The sequence below is a fragment of the Eucalyptus grandis genome, chromosome 10 (genome assembly GCF_016545825.1).
Source record: "Eucalyptus grandis isolate ANBG69807.140 chromosome 10, ASM1654582v1, whole genome shotgun sequence".
Lineage (NCBI taxonomy): Eukaryota > Viridiplantae > Streptophyta > Magnoliopsida > Myrtales > Myrtaceae > Eucalyptus > Eucalyptus grandis.
In genome coordinates, this window is record NC_052621.1 from 3026320 (window position 1) to 3036885 (window position 10566).

The window sequence follows — 10566 nt, forward strand, 5'->3', positions numbered from 1 at the left end:
AGCAAACATTGCTGTTGCTGCTTTGTCGTGGAAAAGTTCGAGGCTGTAGTACTGGCTATCGCTTATCTGTATAAATGGATATGACAATGTTTCTCTAAAATTGCTAGTGGTGAGCAAAGGAATTGGAACGAATCAGTCAATTTTGAGTGATTTCTGTGGGAACTTATTTGATTCCCGATTCCTAAAATTTGGAACTAGTGAATATTTGCCTAATTTCCGATTTCAAGTGTGGATTGAACCACCAAGACTGGACTAACATATATAATGTTAATTTTTATTATTCCAAAATCCTAATTCCTTGCTCGGTGATGCTTCTCGCTCACAACTCTCACTTTCATTTCTCTCAGTTGCACGTCATCCCTTAGCTCTAGCTTGAGCCGCATCTCTTGTGGTTCGACGCCTCCTTCAAGACTCGACTCGACTCTGGCCTCCCTCTCTTTCTCTTACCTCTTGTCACTAGTTCAATCACCGACCATGACCGCAATCGCATCAAATCAAGGTAAATACTCGATGCTTACCCAATGCTCTGTTTTTGGCCGTTCTTTGTACAAAGTATAGGCTAAGAATTACAAATGAGATTTATGAGAAATACTCTTTAATTTAAGATTTGTTAATGAACGCCACTTGTATTTATGTCATGATAAGCTTGAATCATAATAATTGCTTTGATGTTGCGTTTAGATCTCCTCTTTGAACTAATCATTGTGTTCGTTAAATGCCCAAATGATATGCGTGAACAAATATGAGAAGTATACTTATGCTTATTGTCTGTATTGATTGTTGTTCAATATGGACATTTAGTTATGTCATTAAAACTTCGAACTAACACTATAATCCACAACCGAAACCTTACTGGGTTCATGTTAAATTGCTTGTATATGTGTTTCCTTTGATTCTAGCTAGCTTTTGTTAGTCTTTCACGTGTATTATCCAATATAAAAAGCATATGAAAATCTGTCATGAGAAAGTCGCGGGCAGAGTACAGCCTCAAGTGCTATAACTTGGTACCGAGGGACACTTAAGTGCCATAACTTTAAAATGCTACACTTGAGTGCCGGTTTTGAAGTTAAATGGGACACTTAAGTGCCACTCCGGCGAAGATCCGGCTAAATAGCTTACGTGGCGACTTTTCGGCGAGCTTGGTCCAAAACGGCGTCGTTTTGCACGCGACGTGGCGGAGAAAATGCAAAACGACACCGTTTCGTGTCTACGTGTAAATAATAATATAAAAATTAATTAAATTAAATTAAAAATATTCAAAAAAATAAAAAAATTAAGAAAAATTTAAAAATTTAAAAATTAAGAAAAAAAAGGGGGAGGTCGAACGGGGCGGCTTCCCGCCGCCGCCTCCCGCCGTCACCGGGAAGGGTTGGCGACGGAGGGGGAGGGTTGGCCGGGTCGCCGGCCCCGGCCGACCGACAGCGAGGGCCGCGACCCTCGCCCTAGATCCGGGCGAGGGCTCGCGGGCCCTCGCCGTTGGTCGGTCGGCCTCGCCGGCCCCGGGGGGCACCGCGACCCCGGCCCCGGCCGGGCCCGGCGACCCCGGCCGACCCTCCCCACTCCGTCGCCGGCCCTTCCCGGTGGCGGCGAGGGCCCGCGACCCCCTCGCCGGATCCGGGCGAGGGATCCGCGAGGGCTTGCGGGCCCTCGCCGCCTCCCCACCGCCGCCGGGAAGGGCCGGCGACGGATTGGGAGGGTCGGCCGGGCCTTGGCCGGGCCGGCGAGGCCGGCCGATCGGTGGGGAGGGCACGCGAGCCCTCGCCTAGATCTGGGCGAGGTCGCGGCCCTCGCCGCGATCCGGCGAGGGCTCGCAGCCCTCGCCGTCGGTCGGCCGGGGGCCGCGACCGCGGCCGACCCTCCCCCTCCGTCGCCGGCCCTTCTTTGGCGACGGTGGGGAGGCGGCGGCGCGAGGGAGCCGCCCCGTTCGACCTCCCCCCCTTTTTTTTTTTTTCTTAATTTTTAATTTTTCTTAATTTTTAAAAATTTAAAAATTTTCTTAATTTTTTAAAATTTTTAAAATTTTCTTTTTTTAAATTTTTTTGAATATTTAAATCTAATTTAATTAATTTATATATTATTATTTACACGTAGACATGAAACGGCGTCGTTTTTTGCGTTTTCTCCGCCATGTCAGCGTGCAAAACGACGCCGTTTTGGACCAAACTCGCCGGAAAATTGCCACGTCAGCCATTTGGCCGAATTTTCGGCCGGAGTGGCACTTAAGTGTCTCATTTTACTCTGATATTGGCACTTAAGTGTACAATTTTAAAGTTATGGCACTTAAGTGTCCCTCCGTGCGTTATAGCACTCCAGATGTCCCACCTCGAAAGTCGCGTATTCCAAGAAGTCATTGAGATGTCTTTCGTGATTTGTGCTTGTTGGCTTTGGAAGGAAGAAATTTCTCATTGAAATATCACTGATTCCCAGTTAACTTGGCTCCGGGTCCAGTCAAGTCAGTTCTTGCTTTTAGGTGAGAACTAATCCACCTTAGAACCGATCACCTCTAGCTCAAGACGTGTAGTTCGGCTATTACTCTCTCTGTGCAAATAGATTTAACAAATTAGCAATGTCTTCCTCCCTAAAGATTGACACGCGAAACTCTAATTTGTAAAGAGTGGATCGTTCTGTTTATAAAGAGTGTCTTCTCTTACGCTCTCCACTCATTTTTTTGCCATTGTTCCTACCCTCTCTTTACTATTTCTTTTTTAAATTGTAAGCCCTTTCTCTTGGAGAAGTCCCTTCTATTTTGGCATGATATTTTTGCAGTTTTTCCCCAAGTCCCCGAACTTTTATCTCCGAGAAAAAAACTGTCTCCCCAATTTTCAAGTGTAGTACACATGTACAAGTGATGTCCGTCACATTTAGGTATTGTTTTGTAATGTTCCAAGGAGCACTTGTTTCTATTCTTTTGTTCTTTGGAACAGAAATATAATATAAATACATTTAGTAACTTTTTTATTCATGAGAATAATTTGTTCTCAAAAATAGATTTGGAACAAAAATAAAAAATAAAAAAAAATTATTTCTCGTTCCCGAGAATAACTTAAGAAACAAGAAACAGGCTTTTTCTTTTCTTTTCTTTCTTTCTCTTCCTCTCTTCTTCCCTAGTCGGTCATTGACCTCAAAGAATGGCCGACAACCAACCAAACAAGGCTTGGCGACCTTGCCAAAGCCTTGCCGACCCCTAGCAAGGTCACCTCGAGCTTGTTAGTCACCATCAAGGCCCCTCCTTGCCAAGGGGGAGAATTACCAAAAAAGTCATAAACCTATTGCAATTGTGCCAATTCAGTCCATCCGGCCAAAATTGGCCGACCGGCGAACGATTTTTTAATTTTTTTTCCTATCTTCTTCTTCCTCTGGCCGGCGAGGTCAGCCTTGCCGGCCATTGGTGAAGGCAAGCCTCACCCGGTGACGGTGAAGCCGTTGTCGCCCTAGCCAAGGCGAGGCTCGGCCTCACCCGGCCATGTTAAGGTCGAGCCTCGCCCGGATCCGACGGCGACCTCGCGGTCGCTCGGCCAGCTCGCCTTCGCCGGTGGCCGGCGGGCGAGCCTCGCCGCCGCCCAACCAAGGCAAGGCTCGGCCTCGCCTAGCCATGGCGAGGTCAAGCCTCGCCGGTGGCCGGCGAGGCCGCCGTTGCCGGGCGAGGCTCGCCCCGTCGGCCACTAGTGAAGGCGAGCCTCACCCGGCCGACGGCAAGGCCATTGTCACCGATCCGGCGAGGCTCGACCTCACCATGGTTGGGCGAGGCCGAGCCTCGCCTTGGCTGGGCGACGGCGGCCTCGCCTTCGCTAGTGGCCGGTGGGGGCAAGCCTCGCCGGTGGCGGCGAGGCCGACCTCACCAGCCCTCGCCTTTGGGTCGCCGACCGGCGCCAACCGAGGAAGAAGAAGATAGGAAAAAAAAATTCAAAAATTCGAAAAAAATAAAAAGAAATTATTAGAAAATCGTTCGCCGGCCGGTCGGCGTCTACGTCAGAGCCGGCCGGCCAATTTTGGCCGAATGGATTAAATTGACCAAAAAAAGTTTATGACTGAATTGGCACAATTGCAATAGGTTTAGGACTTTTTTGGTAATTCTCCCTTGTCGAGGTGATGCCGACCTCGCCCAACCACTACGAGGTGGATGACGCCCGACGAGGTTTCGGAGGACCTCGTTGGTAGCCGGCGAGGCTCCCCGAGGCCGGCGACCTTATCGGCCCTCGTCGCTAGTTGCCAATCGACCATGGCCAAGGCCAAGAATGACAAGATGAAGAAGAAGAAAAAGAAAAAGAAAAGAAAAATGTAATAAAATTATTAATAAATTAATAAAAATTTTAAATCACAAAATTATTTGAGACCGTATCAAAAGCATTTCTCTTTTGGGAACAAAAGTTTTGTTCAGTTACTAAATACCTTTAAATGCTCAAAGATTGTTCCTAAGAACAAAAATAGAAAAAGTGTTTCTAAAAAGAAATTGTTCATGGGAAAAAAACGTTACCATACGTATCACTTTTAATGGCCCTTTCGCTCTATTTTGTTGCGAGCTTATATGAAAGCCATAAAAAAGCATTTCTTACTTCTACTAATTATTTTCTCTTTAATATTTTAAATGAGAAGATTTTAATCCGAAGTTTAGAATTATGAGAAAAAGAAAAGATGTTTTAGGTATCATCGGTGAATTAAAAGTGGAATTTTGAGAATTTTAAGTGCCAAGAGAAACCCGTCCGCGAGCCGACTCAACCTACTGCTCGCGCCGCCTCTCGCTGCGTGGGACTGGGAGCGAGGGAGACCGACCGAAACAGCCTCCGCGCTGAAGAAACGCCATCGCAGAGGCGGGGGGAAAATGTTGCTGCAGAGCATTAAGAAGGCCGTGGCCGACAACCCGATGAAGCTGGCCAACCTGATCGACCTCGTGAACCTGCCCTCGACCGTGCGCGACTTCATGGATCAGTCCCAGACCTCCCGCCTCGGCTGCTTCATGCGCGTCTGGTCCTACGTCAAGTCCAACAACCTCCCCGTAGGTCGCGGTCTCTGTTAGCCGAACCGCATGCTAGTGTTAATTCGGTGTGTGGACGGCTGTCGGGAACGAGTCCCTCGGGTTTATCATGGGATTCGTGCAGTGAATCGTCAGTTCGGAATTGGGTTCGGGCCTGTTTGTCTTGGGTTTGTGTAGTAGTGAATTCGCTATCTTGGGCAACTAGTTGATGAACGTTGAAGTATTTGGAAATGAGTGCTCTGCGTTGGGAGTAATTTTGGTTAGGGCAGTGGTGTCCATGAATTGATCTTAATGAAGTTTGGCTATGCTTGATGGTTTTTCCTCTCTTGGGCGAAACTAGTGAGCAAATGGGGATTGGTGTCCGGCTGCGGGCAAGGGAATGTTTTTCTGGGGTCGAGCAATTTGCGCGACCAATCGGGTTTGCAGCTTCTTGGCACTGCTTGAATGTGTAGAGAAACTTCATAACTTGTTAATTGTCCTGCTGAAATTGCTGCTAGTTTGTGCTGCTGAGTGAAATTTCATCGAGTTATGTGATCGCTTTATCTGTTTTTGGGTCCTGCTCTAACTGCGCGAACAGTTGACTATGTCTTGCATGAGTTGTGCTAAATCGCTTATCTGAAATATGCGCCGTTTGTTTCTGTGAGCAGGATCCTAACAACAAGAATGCGGTGAACTGTTGATAGCTTTGCGTTTGGTGACGTATCTATTCTAGAGAATTTTTTTTTCAGAAACATTTTTTTTTTTCATTTCTATTCTTAGGAACAGTTTCTAAGCATTTGAACATGTTTGGTAACTATACAAAATTTCTGTTCTGAAAAAGAAATGCATCTAGTGCAATCCTATATATTTTTGTGACTTAGAATTTTTTTTTAATTTACTAATAATTTTATTGCAATTTTTTTTTTTCTCCTTCCTCTAGTCGGCGATCAGCCAGACAAGGGCTAGCAAGGTTGCGGCCTCAAGAGAGCCTCACTAGCCACCAATGAGGCTTGGGGAGCCTCCCCCGCCACAGTGAGGCTCGGGAGGCCTCGCCGGTGGCCGGCGAGGCTCAAGGGAGCCTCCCTAGCCACGGTGAGGCTTGGGGGCCTCGCCGATGGCTAAAGAGGCTTTGGTGAGGTTGTCGACGATGATAAGGCCAACAATCGGCTAGGGGAAGAAGAAAGAAAGAGAAATAAAATAAAATAAAAAAAAGAAAAGGAAAAAAAGCTTGATTTTTTTTTATTCTTTTTTGGAGTTGTTCTCGGGAACAACAAGTAACTTTTTTTTTTGTTTCTTTGTTTTTGTTCCAAATTTATTTCTGGAAATAAATTTATTCTCAAGAACAAAAAACTTACCAAATGCGTTTCCATTCTATTTCTGCTCCCAAAAATATAAAAATAGAAACACTTGTTCTTGGGAGTGTTATCAAACATAGCCTAAGTCTCTTTAATGGCAAATGAGATTTGACTTGCAAAATGGAGCAGTAAATACTTTGTCATGAGGCATTGAAAATGTAATTTTTTTAGCTCATTTACAAATACCGACAGAAATGCAATTAAAGAATGTACAATTGTCATATTTGTCAATTGTAAATAGGGTCATGAGTGCTGTGATAAAGGCGTGTTGTGCACGTGATAAGACATAGCGCACACAATATGTTTCAAGAAAAAAATTTCATGGAAATTTTATGGCATTAATAATTTTCCACAACCAAGTGACCCCACCACAATAATTTTGTGTCCCACTAATGTCATTTAAGACGACTTTGACATTGACCTTCTACAGAAGACTTGTGTTGACCTCTTCACAATACAGAGGTGCTTTATTAGTGGAAGCACCCTCCCCCATCAGTATACTCACCAGCACTTTAGAGGGACAAGTAGTATTTTACACGTTCTAATAGCACTTTTTTAGCCTATTTTAATACGTATAAAGTAAATCCATTAGAAATTTACACAATTTGAAAAGTGAAAAAAGTAAAATTGAGATAATGTAATTCTATATATAGTCAAGTAGTGTACCTTGATGATCCAACAAATAAAAATAAAATGTAAGAAGTTCGGTCCCTACCTCTGATGTTTGAGGGTGGGTCTGGCACCGCTTGGGACAAAAAAGCAAATGAAAAATGTCACCTTTTGGTACTTTTACTTGAAAATCAATATCTTCTCTTTACTTTTTTAAGGTTCGAAAGTAGATGGAGGGTTTTGTTTGTCCGGCAAAACTTGATGGACTAGTGGTATTTTACATGTTATAATGGTACTTTTTCAGCCCGTGTTGATGCGTGTAAACTAAACCCATTAAAGAAAATTTTTTGTTGGAACCCATTAGAAATTTACACGATTTAAAAGTGAAAAGAGTGGAATTGAGAGTTTGTAATTAGATGTGTTGTCAAGTATCACGCCTTGATGACCAAAAAATATAAGAAAAGAAATTATGTGCCTTCCCTCTAAGGGCCATGCAAAGCCCGTGGACCTTCAATTTGTCTAATTAGGTCATTAATTTATATGCCTTTTCTAATTAAATCTTTCCAACTCTATATTTGGTTATTTGGAGCTCTTCTGTTTAACGAAGTGGGCAAGAATCCGACATGAAAAAGATCTTTTGCCATCGGACCTATCAATTAGTCAAAGACCGCAAGCAACAAAACTTTTCAATCAATCATTACGCTTGAGCCTTCCACGTCAGATTCTTGCCAACTTTAATGGACAAATCAGCTCCGGTGAAATTAATACTTGTGAGAACTTCTCGCACATAGACGATGGTTACTGCATTGTCTTTTTTTAGCATGAAATTAGAGTATCGAGTATATTACCCCCATTTCACGTAGAATGATTATTTCTTAGTCTAAAAGCATCGTCAAAGCAAAATGATCGAACACACAGCTTACTTATAGAGAGTCCTGGTCATGGATAAAGCTAGACAATAGATATATGTGTAGTCAAAGTATCTTAAAATGATATTTTGGATAGAACCGTCTTTAAATTTTTGTTTCATTAAATTAACTTCCGACATATGGACCATCGGCCGGTCGCATCAATGTACAAAGTTATATTTGTAGTCAAAGATGAGTATAATTCATTGATGTCGATGAAACTTTCACAACATACAGATTATTGACACGTGGATTTATATATAATCTTTTAATATATTTTTTGAAGTTAGAACAATATTGTGACTTTTGACATTTTTACTTTCGCCGTTGAATTTTAAATGGACTAGCCCATTATTAAGTAACTAGATGCAAAGATACTGTAATATTTAAGAGAGCGACTAATTTTTTATAATGTGCATCGAAGAGTTTATCAGTATTTTAAAAATTATTGATTGAAAATGCTTAATAAAACGAAAATGAACCGATATTTTTAAATCGGAGACCATGATGGAGGGAGGTTAAGGGAGGCTAGGGCGTTGCTGGGCCAATCGGAGGAACAGTTGGCCCTCAAAGTAAAACAACCACTCAAGGCGACAAATCACGGCAGACAGGCACCGGATCCTTCTTTTTCCCATATTGGAATTGATTTATTTATCATTTATTTTCCGATGAAATGCATTTTCTTTTTTGCACAATTATCAGTGATCTCGTGAATTATTTAGGAATATCGAAGATAGTTAGCTTACTTCACATATTTTACTCGTCCAACAAGATCAATGATATGTTTATGAGATAGATCTAAATCTGAGATAAGTTCATATCAAGTCAATTAAGCTTGCTTTGTTGGTTACACATTCGGTTTGGACAGAACCCTCTAAGGTTTGAGGATGGGGCCGACCCATATAGCAAAAAAAAACAAAAGAAGAATATCACTGTTGGTCCTTTTATTAGAAAATTATTATCTTCCCTCTAATTTTAAAGGTTCATAAGTAGACGGAGGATTGTATTTGGAGCAAAACTAAAGGGACCGATGGTATTTTACACATTCTAATGGCACTTTTTGAGCCCGTTCTGATGGTGTAAAATAAACCTATTAGAAATTTACATGATTTGAAAAGTGAAAAGAGTGGAATTGAGATAATGCAATTCGATGTGTTGTCAAGTAGTGCATATCAATCATCCAAAAAAAGAAAAAGAAATAGTGTGCCTTGCCTATAAGGGCCATGCAAAGCTCTTGGACCTTTAAATTGTCTAATCAAGTCATTAAATTTAGGTTTAATACTAAAAAAAACCTAAACTAGTACACTTATGATAACTTTATCCTAAACTAATTTTTTTACCATCAAAAATCTTAAACTGATATACCATTGACAAATTTACTTCAAATAGGTACACTTGTGATAAATTTACCATCTATTAGGCTCCGTTCGTTTCACGGAAAATAACTTTCAAGAAAATGTTTTCCGGATTTTCCGGTGTTCGTTTCACGGAAAACCAATTACTCAAGGAAAATATTTTCCATCAATGGAAAATACTACCTTCAAAGAAAAAGCTCTACCCTCATTCTCTACAACTTTTCTATGATCAAACTCCCAACTGAACTTGGCTCATTTTTACCCTCTTCAACATGACAGCGTTATCCCTCTCGTTTTGTCGAGCTCTCTCTACCTTTAATGGCAGTTTTCTTCCAAACCCTCATCCATAATCCTCTACAGCAAACCCATCAGTACCCTACAGTACTTTCAACCCAGACACTCCACTAGTTCCTCTCGACTTGGCCATTCACTTAGTCTCCCCAAATGGCTTGAACGGTTTTTCAACTTTCTGGTTTTTCATGCTGTCTTCTCAATTGTACCGGACTGAATGGCTTGAACGGTGTCTACTTGTTTTCCTGCATCGGTTTCATCTCTATTCTCCGTTGGACTCCGAATTATGCTGTCTCCGCCATTTTGGATGCCGATTGTCACGGGTTAGTTCATGCATGTCCTCCTCTCCTTGGCGATTGTCTTGCATGGGATAGAATTGTTGTTTTTTCTTCATCAAATGGTTTTGTCGTGGCCTCTGTCGCCGTCTCTCGGTTTAATTCCATGAGATTATTAGCAAGATGGACTCAAATGAATTCGCCACATCTTCACGTCTTGCAGCTCTCTGTTGTAGTCTCAGTCGTCTCACTACTGAAAAAATTATTGAAGATTGGGATGATACACCTCCTGCTGATACGGTCGAGGCATGCCGTTTAACTTTAGTTGCAAAAATTTTGTCGGATCCATCTATTAATCTTCCAGCACTTCAAACAACGCTACGGAAAGCTTGGCGTATTGATTCTGCAGAAATATCTCAAAGTGAGACAGGATTCTATATCATAAAGTTTAAAAACCATGAAGATATGCAGAGAGTTCTTGATGGTGGACATTGGCTCTTCTTTGGCCACTTGGTTAATATTAAACAATGGCTTCCCAAGACTCCTCTCCACTGTTATGACTTCTCCACCTGTGATTTTTGGGTTCAAGTCATTGGCTTACCTCTTGAATGGTCTTCTGAACGTATGCTTCGAAAAGCTGTCCAGCACCTTGGGGAGATTCAAGAGGTGAAGATGGATTCAAGGGACGGCTATCAAATCAAACAAGGCAGAGTTCGTGTTAAACTCCATGTGAATGCACCTCTAATCACAGGAAAACTTATCAGAATTCAAGGCACACCTTTCTGGCTGGATTTTCGGTACGAACGGCTATCTCATTTCTGT